The sequence below is a fragment of the Propithecus coquereli genome, unplaced genomic scaffold, assembly GCF_000956105.1.
Source record: "Propithecus coquereli isolate 6110/MARCELLA unplaced genomic scaffold, Pcoq_1.0 Scaffold188, whole genome shotgun sequence".
NCBI classification, from domain to species: Eukaryota; Metazoa; Chordata; class Mammalia; order Primates; family Indriidae; genus Propithecus; species Propithecus coquereli.
The window spans coordinates 5,169,617-5,179,621 of NW_012143634.1; the positions used below are offsets into that span (position 1 = coordinate 5,169,617).

Genomic DNA, 10,005 nt, shown 5'->3' on the forward strand with positions numbered 1-10,005 from the left:
AAAAAAAAAAAAGATAGCTTAAGTCATCTCTTGTCTAACACCTTGGTTTTACAGATAAGAATCATGAGGTTCCAAGAGGTTAGCTAAGTGATTTAACAGAGTGGAATAACTGAAACTAAAATGCAGCCCTGCTGACTCCAGATCTAGTACCTTTCCACTGACTAGCCCATTCTCACTTAAAATATGAACACTGCTTTAAAACAAACCAAACCACCTCCAAAACATTAACAGGAAGCAATGAAATTACTGCAACTATTTAAACAGTAAGAATATTCACCTATTTTTGGGTATCAAACGATTTTAAAAGCTGCAAAATAACACCTACACAAACCAAAGAGAGCCTACAGTTATCCCTCTCTGGATGCCAGATTCTAGCCCCTACACTGGAGGTTGGGGGTGAGAAACATATGCTTTGATAATCCACTGTTTAAGTAAAGGAGAGTACAGTCATTCTATAACCCAGATTCCTTTCTCTCGATGACCTTTCAACAGATCTCAACAGGCAGCAGCTCTCAGTAAGGAGAGGAATTGGGGGTGGAAGATGAAAAACAGAGGTGTTTTGCTTTTTAGCTCAGTACTCCATTCTGTGACAGTCAAATTAGCAGCACTTCCTTCACACAATGGGAGCCCCACGGACCTCATTCCTTTATTCCATTCCCTAAATCATTATTTATCATCTCTCAGCACAACTGTTAAAATACTGTCTCAATACCCTTATTACCCAACTCTCCTCCAACAGATCCACCATGATGCCATCAGAATTATCTCTCAAAAACAAACAAATCCAATGTTTCACTTAAACTTGAAGGCCCATCTCATTATCCTAAAAAGTGCCCTAACATGGCACTCAAGGTCACTCCTTGTGATCCTGAACTACCTTTTTAGTCTCATATCCCATAAGTGCCCCCCCAATATCTCCAGTGTTCCTTCCATTCTACTACTAGTTTTTCCTCTAAAAACACTGTACTTTCACACTTCCAGTGCTCCATTTCAAGTTAATGATTCTCAATTTTTCCCCCAGGGCACATCTGGCAATGTCTGAAGACAATTTTAGTTGTCACAAGGAGGGGTGTATTACTGGTATCTTGTGGGTAGAGGCCAGGGATAACTAGGATAGCACTCTACAACAAAGAATTACCTGGCCAGTAGCCTGTGCAGTGGCAGGCACCTATAATCCCAGCTACTTGGGAGGCTGAAGTGGGGAGGATTGCTTGAGCTCAGGAGTTCAAGACCAGCCTGGGCAATATAGCTAGATCCCCATATCTCAATAACTTAAAAAAAAAAAAAAGGGAAGAAGAAAGAATTATCTGGCTAAAATTGTCAATAGCGTTTAGGTTAAGAAACCCAGAAGTCCCTGCTCTAATTACTAGGGCCAACAAAATAGTACAATTTTGAACACCAGCAAACCTCAACCAATCCCAAAATTAATGCTATCTTCATCTCTTCTACTACTATATTTTTCACACCTCTATTTAATACAGTTCTTATTGCACTGTATAATTGTCTTGCCCACTAGACCGTAGAGCCTTGAAAGTAGAGTTTAATCATCTTTATATCCCCCACCCCGTGCCTAAAATGGTACAGACAGGTTGAGCACACCTAATCCAAAAATCTGGAATCCAAAACACTCCCAGTATCTGAAATTTTTTAAGTGCCGACATGATGCTCCAAGGAATTGCTCACTGGAGCATTATGGATTTCAGATTAGGGACACTTAACCAGTAAGTATTCCAAATATTTCAAAATTCAAAAAATATCCAAAAATCTCAAATACTTCTGGTCCTGATCACTCCTGAGAGGGATACTCAACCTGCATTAAATGGATGAATTCAATTCAATCATTATAGTAGGACAGCAATCACCCAGTCCTTCATTTTATAATTTCATCAAGGTTAAAGCACTTGTTCCCTAGTTGGTAGAGTAAGCTATAACTATAACCTTTTGGCTGAGATTAGAGTTCTTTACTATCCAATACACTCTCTCAATCAGGCTGAGGGAAGTTCTGACCACCAACAAAGGACAGTTCAGATGTAGAAACCATCAACCGAGCCTTCCCAGAGCCACCTTCCCAAGGGCTGTTTCTAAAGAAACAAAAAGTAGTAGAGAGTGTTAAGGCTGGCCAAAAGAGCAGCACAGGAAAAATACTACTCAAAGTTCAGAAAAAGTAAAGATCACTTCCAACTGAAGAGAATCAGAAAATAACTTCATTAAGATAACATGTGAGCTAGGCATTGTAGGCTAGACAAAAGGGGAGATGGTGGCTCCAAGAGTAAAGCCACCAAAATAGGAAAGGCTGAAACACCCATGTTGACTATGGATAGTTTAATTAAGTGGGAGAGTAAGAAATAATCTTGCAAAAGTAGACTGGACTGTGTCAAAATGACCTCATTCTGGCAGAACTGGCACGGTTAAGAGTTTTGAGCAGTATTTGGGGAGAGCAGGAAGAGATAGGGATATACACTTGAGGAATGGGATTCTTGTGGCTCTGTAGCTAAATGGAAGCCAAGGAATCTTCCCATGATTCTCCTTTCACTGACATGATTCCTCTTCCCATGATGCACTGAGGGTAACTAAAGTAATCCTCAGCTGACATTTATATAGGTCAGATAAGGACATGCACTGACGTCAGACAAGAACTACACCTGTAGGCACTACATTAAGTTCCTCCTCTAACTCTCGATTTGGCCCCACAATCCCTGTTGCCCAAGCTCAGCAAGCTGCAAGCCAATAACTCTTAATTCTGGATAATCGATTAACATACATCTACAAAGGACACAATAAAGAAGTAGATATATATATATATATACTCTGATTAAATGAGATTTTTCTATAGTCATTTTCATGTATCTGGACAAATGCTATATATAGCCAATATCCTCTCATACATAAGGTATTCCTGAAAATGTGACCGAAGTAAAACATTTCATATGAAATACTTCAAAGTCAAATAGAGTCACATGTTTTTAGGAGTCTTTTCCTCACTCTCAGAGTGCAGGCAGATATTATAAAAAACCCTAATTACCCTCACCTTTCAAATATAAGCTTTAGTACACATTTGCCATACTTAATTTCCTATTTCATTTACCACTGAACAAAGTCAACAAACATAACCCATAAGCACAACTTAACCCACTAAAGTTTAAGATCCACAGCCCTAATCAGTTCCTTCTGTCTCAAGGATATTAAGATCTCCAAGTGATGCACATTTACTTTTTTGTTTTCCACTCATTTTTATAAAAGGGCAAAATACATCTGAACCTGCACATAAACATATAAGATACTGTTGTCCAAATAAGCAAAGCTGTTCTCAGACTAGCAAGACCACCTTGCAATTAAAAAAACAATTTCCATCAGCTAATGCTACAGAAGTCTGAACTTGACTTAAGGAAGGTAGGTTCAGAGTTGTTAACATAGTTTATAAAAGTGTGGCTGGCGCGGTGGCTCGGCAATCCCAGCACTTTGGGAGGCCAAAGAGGGAGGATCACTTGAGGCCAGGAATTTGAGACCAGCCTGAGCAACATAGCAAGACCCCATCTCCATAAAAAATTAGCCAGGCACAGTGACACACACCTGTAGTCCCATCTACTCTGGAGGCTGAGGCAGGAAGATCACTTGAGCCCTGGAGTTTGAGGCTGCAGTGAGCTATGACAACATCACTGCACTCTAACCCTGACAACAGAGAGAGACCTTGTCTCCAAAACAAAATTTAAAAAAAAAAGAAAGTAACCACTGCCTATTAGGACTGGAATCATAACTCTGAGAAGGTACTCGGTGACAGGGAACAAATATGAGATACATGTAATTGCATGTAAACATACATAAATATATAACATGGGGGATCCCAGGCTCTTTTACCTATTAATCTAGTATTTGAACTTTTCACAACGTTTGATTTTTCATGTTTTGACAAAACTAAACTCAAGCAAGAATACTGCTGCCTAATAGGACACAAAATACAAAGGGTCTCAGATCTCCCCTTTCCCTAAAATGAACTGAAAAATTCCCTAGTTACACATCAGATTCATCTATTGAATTTTTTTTCTTTTAATGGCCAGTTCCTGGACCAAATCTACTCAATTACAATCTCCAGAGAATAAGATGTAGGCAAATATATTTTGGAAAAGCTCTACAGATGATTCTGATACACAGATGAGGTAGAAAATCACTGTTAGGGAGTCACTGAGAATAACACTGGAAACCCATCTACTGCCTAATGTACGTATATGGTACATGTGTATACATGTTGAAGCCCCGGACTTAGCATGGGTATGTCTGAAGAATAAATTTTAGGTAAAATATCTCATCCTAACAATATGCTTCTTCACACCTTATTCCTTAAAAGTATATTACCATCATCATCACTAATTTTTTTTTTCTTTCATTTTTTAAAGAGTCAAGGTCTATGTTGCCCAGGTAGGCTGGTCTAGAACTCCTGGGCTCAAGCAATCCTCCCTCCTCAGCCTCCTGAGTAGCTGGGACTTCAGACACACCCTCTTAATGGTCATCACTTTATAATTCACGGTAATAACTGAATGATAAATTCAAGCCCCGATATACATAAGTGTCAGAAGTTTCATGAGTTTTTCTTTATAATAATTACATAAACTTTAATGATCACTGAAGTCCCATTTTCCATGATATAATTTAACAAAAAGATCTTTGAGGAATCTTGTGCCTCGTTAAGAATGCTCATTGATCCTACTATGCTAGTACAGGCTTCCCTGCCACCCCATACAGAAATTTAGCCCAATGGACCAAGGGGATTAAGAGACAGAAACACCAAATGTCTGTTATTGCTGTTTCATTCATTCCATTAAACAATTATCAAGCAATGCCACAAAAATGCAAAATTCAAAACCCTTAGTGTTGAAAAGTTTTTGTGAAAATTAAACTGATTTTAACCTGAGGCAAATAAAACTGAATTCTCAACTTGAGATAGATCACCATACTAAATGTTCATTTATGGGATGACAAATTACTGGGAGACAAATGCCTGGCGTAATTTTACATCTTTTAGGAAAGTTGCTTAACATTATTTTAGACATAAACAAACCTATCGCCCTTAACATGTTGGGAGACATATGGAAGGGGAGGAATCTGTTTGCTACAAAGCTTCAACGTCTCTCTTGGCTAAACAAAACAGTTCACAAATTGCAGATTATTTTGATAGCCTTAAAAACTAAACTAAATCTAAAGCTAATCTGGTACAAGAAACAAACCAAAGTTCTAAATGCTTTTTAAAAAATAGTCATCAGTGTCATTTCATTAACATGGCACAGTACTGAAGCACCGCTGGTTGAGACTGACAGACCTCAGTCCCTCATCTGTATAATGGAAATAATACCATTTACGTAAGGTAGTAAATGGAAAATGCTTAATAGGGCTGACATATAATTATGCTCAATAAATGATAATTATGCTGATAATTGAAAACAAGAAAAAAATCCATTTTCTAATTTATCCACTTGAAAATTCTAATAACATGCTAAAACAATAGCCCAGTGGTTTTCAACGCAGCGCGTGAGAATCATCCACAATGCTTTTAAAATATACCTTTGCCCAGGCTCCATATCAGACCAATTAACCAGTCTCTAGAGGATGGAACGCAGGGATCAGTATTTTTTTTTTTAAACTCCTCCAAGTGATTCTAATGTGCAGCCAGGGTTGAGGTCCAACGCATTAACTCTTTCCCGAATACTGTTAGACTCTATGTTAAAAATAATACAAAAACTTAGCAATAAACATGATGGCTTTCAAGATACGGCTCCTAAAAGAACCAAATAGAAACTGAAATCCTATTTCTCAGTTTCTGGGGAAAAAAAATTTCAAGATTCAGAAAACATACCAACAAGACAGGAAATATAATGCAGGCTATCATAAAAGTATTACATTCTTTTAGAATAAAAATCAATTCAATAACCACAAGATCCACCCTCCGGTTTATTGCCCAAAAGATTTACAAGAGGATTAATCTTTTAACATACACTCTGATATATTTCAAATAACTTTCTCTAATCTGTCTTAAACAAGATTGGTTTCAATTTTAAAATTCTGAAACTAAAAGTAAAAAACACTGAAATTTAAATTAAAAAATAAGCTGAAAGAACGCCTGTGTGTGTCCAGCTAATAATCAAGAACTGAATGGCAAATTCACGACAAACATCCACTTTCAAAACTATAAGCAGCATTACTAATATCATGTCAAAGAAAAATAATCTCTGAGGAGATGTTCAAGAAATCTCTCATCTTAAGATACCAGAAAATGTATTTAGAGATTCTGGAAGAAAAAAGATCCAAAGTAAACCCTACTTGAGCATTCCATAGATAAAACAAGAACTATGGAACACCAACAACAGATCCCAATAATTTGGTGAAAGGTAAAATCTGCCCTTCAAAGCTACTTTCTGAGGTAAGATTCTCACATCCACTGTTCCTGCTGTTATTATTCCCTCCAGAAATTTTCTGAGAAACTACCAAGGTCAGCAAACAAAAGAAACAGCACGAGAACGTTAAGAATTACAACAGTTACATGTTCATGCAAAAAAATATAAGGGTTAGAGAGAGAAAATTCATGTAGTCCCAAAGCCTAATTTTTAAAATAGAGAAAGCAAAACATACTAAATGTCAAAAATATTTTGAGTTCACTCTTGGAACACCAATTCTAAATACTTCGGGCTTTCACTCTTCCCAAACACTGGAACGATAAAGTTTAAAGGGTTAAGGTTACAGGTATGACAAAGCACGAGTTTAAAAATTGAGAAAAATGTTGACATCTTTGTACATTTAATAAACCTTTAAGAATTTGGAAGGCATTTGCTGAAACCAAAATGGCAGCCCAGTGAATCAGTAGAACAGTGAGATCTAAAGGAGAGTTTGCAGTCTCTATTTTAAGTTCAAGTGTACTGGTTAAGAAAGCCAAGCAAGCCATGATTAAGGAGTCCTTATCACAGGGGTAGACAATGAGCTCCGAGAGGGTTAAGTACCTGCTGGAAAGTTTCCTAACCAACGCACCCCAAATTAGTCTTCCTCAAAAGTGAAAGTACACAAACGTTATGTAGAGTTAAAGCACTTATGGGTTTCCATGTAAAAGAACGCTACAAATATTTCTCTCTTCCCAAAATAAAGCATGAATATTTAGCCCACACCTACAACTCACTCATTTAAATTCAAAGACAACCTGAAGCAACTGTACACACACACCTGTAAACTGCACCGTGCAAAATTCAATTAACGTTATAACTACGGAACTTCCAAAAAAAATAAATAAATAACATGCTAAATTTCAGCAGATTCTATTGGAAATCTTAAAAATTCCCATGTAAGTTCCGGTCGCTACAGAAACCCTTACAAATAATAAAAACATATACACCTGCTCCGTAACTCCTTAACTTAATATTTCACAATGAATGAAAAAGTAGCCATTTACCAAACCTGAAGCCTCACATTACACGAATCTGAAGACTTTGTCACTAACAAACTCGCACATGCTAATATTTTTTGCAGAAACAGTTAAAAATAGAAAGGTGGCAGGTCCAAGCTAGCCTGGAAGCGATTTCTGCATTCAAAACATCTTTGGCGGCTTTGGCCCTCAGCAAATTAAGGGGGGCGAAGGAGGTGTGGGAGGTCGATAACCGGGCTCAGACTCCCGGAGCACAGGGCCGAGCAGAAACTGCGGGTTATCGCGGGAGGGTGGGGGGAGGCGGACAAGTCGTCAGGCCTGATAGCCAGGCGTAGCCGAGGCCTAGCTCTACAGCTCCAAATCACTCCACCTCAGTAATGGCGTTTGGTGTCAAGTGGAACGAGACTGAGGAGGAGAGCGGCTGCCAGTCGGCGGAGTGCGGGGCTGCAAGGCCCGGGGCCGGGGGCGGTTAGCCCTCAGCACTGACCCGGCCCCCGGGTGCGGAGGGGAGCCCGCACGCCGCGCCCGGAGACTCCATCCTCCCACTCGGCCCCAGACAGGACGGGAAGGGGGAGGAGGGGGAGGGACGGAGCCGTCAGCCATTTTCCCTTACAGTCCAAAACACACAGACACGCTCTCGGGACGCCGGCTCCACACAGAACAGAGCCTCGCGCGCCCGCCCAGCCCGCAGCAGAGGAGGGGGAGCAGGGAAGCCCCGGGCCCGACCGGCGGCCACCGAGGGAGGCACCTCATACACACCCCCCTCACCCTCCTCTCCTCACACACATCCAGCTGTTGGCCCCGGAAAGGCGCGTCGCCCCGGCGCAGCCGGCTACTCACCGCACGACACAGGCGTCTTCTCAGAACCAGGGCACGCGGAGGCGGGAGGCAGCAGGCGACAACAAGGCTCCGTCCGGGGACAAGGCCTACCCTGGGTGCATCCCAGGCCCGGGAGTGACGGGCGACAAAGTATATCGAGAGGCTGCAGTGGCTGGGCTCGGGGCTGAGGGCGTGAAAACGAAAGGGCTACACACGGGCGACGGAATTCGCTCCTCGCCGCACCCGCCGCCTCCTCCTTCACGGCTGGCGGCGGCCCTCTTCCCCCTTCTCCCCTCGGGCTGGGGCTCTTGCTAAGCTCAGACAGGCTCCGGGCGGTGCGTTTCTCCTGCGTCACCTCCTCCTGCTCCTCCTCCTGCAGCGGCGGCTTCACCTTCCCCTAGTCGCCGCCTCTGTCCCCGGTCCGGGCCTGGTCGCTTTGCAGCAACTCGCTCCTCGCTCCCGGCGCCGAACCGAGCACCGGGCGCTAAAGCGGCCGCCTCCCGGGAGAGAGGCGGCAGCAGAGGACTCCCGCGAGGCCCCTGAGCTGTGCAAGGCGGGGAGGGGCTCAGAGCGGCAGAGGCCCGGACGGGCCGGGTGCGGAGAGGTTGCGGCTCCGGCGGCGGCGGAGACTAGCTTCCGCAGCCACGGATGCCCGTCCTCGTCAATATGGCGGATCCGGCAAACGAAAAAAAAAAACCGCTCGGCCAGTGGCGGCGGCGGTAGCGGCGGCGGCAGCAGACTCCCACTAGCCCCTGTGCCGCCTGAGGCCCGAGGTTCTCCGCCCCCGCCAGGCCCCGCCCCTTACAGGCCCCTCCTCTCGGCCCTCCCCCGGCTCCTACCCAGCCCCCTCCCCCTCAGCTGCCCCCTCTTCTCTCCCTCCACCTCGGGCCCAGGAGGGAGGAAGAGCGGCGCGAGACGCCTGGAACCCCAGGAGCGGGGGTGGGGGAGGGGAAGACAATGCGGTAACGAGTGTTCACGCAGTACTGTTTCTTCCGGCCAGCCCCTTCAGGGTCATGCTACGGCCAGAAACTGTTCCCTGCCCCTCGGCTTGGCGCCAGGGCAGAGGTAGTACGAGAACGGACCGAAGTGGGGGAAGGGAGGCCCAAGATCTGGCGTGCCACGCCGGAGAAGGGGCTGGGCGGTGGGGACTAGCAGGGTGTGTGGCCAGGACAGGGTTAATCGCGTGAGCCGCAGTCGCGTCGCTCATAGAGTTTGACTTGGGCCGCTTGTTTTTGTTCCATTGTGAACCGTGGCCCCGCCGACGAGTGCCCGGATGATGACGTCACTGCCCTCCCCCTTTTCCGGGATGGGAGGGTGACGGAAAAATGAGAACTCAAGACCACGCGCTGGGCGGTCGTAGCCGCGGTGCCTGGGGGTCCCAGCGGCGCAGCTGACCCGCGTCACGTGGCGCGTGAGCGGGCTGGGCCGCGGGCGGCGGTGCGAGGTCCCGGGGGGCCTGGCCACCTGCTCCGCGCCGATAGGGGGAAGGTGTGGCTATCTTATGCGGCGGGAGGAGGGGGAATTGGAAGTGAGGGCCTTTTCCCCACCCCATGAGGGAGGTGCTCTGAGAAACTAATTCACACGATCCTGCAGCATCAGTGCATGAAAGCATTTAGGCTTCCTCACAGTCAACCACCCTTTGGCTACAGGAACCCTTAAAACAGACCAGCAAAGAAAAAAATTATATAGTGCCCCAGACGGCATAGTGACTAGGCCATACGAAATGTGGAAAGATTAGCTTCTGTTGCCAAATCATCTGCACGATTTGTTGGAACCCGGAAGGGCCT

The 10,005-nt window shown here is 44.4% G+C and overlaps 1 protein-coding gene across 4 annotated transcripts in view; it reads right to left on the reverse strand.

Annotated features, from left to right (window-relative positions):
- USP9X (ubiquitin specific peptidase 9, X-linked) overlaps positions 1 to 8,885 on the reverse strand; it is a 131,663-nt gene extending 122,778 nt beyond the window's left edge. For all 4 annotated transcript variants that reach the window (XM_012642819.1, XM_012642818.1, XM_012642817.1 and 1 more), the window contains exon 1: positions 8,240 to 8,885. The gene's annotated coding sequence lies outside the window, so the exon portion shown is untranslated. The remainder of the gene's footprint in view (positions 1 to 8,239) is intronic.
- Positions 8,886 to 10,005: the final 1,120 nt, after the last annotated feature.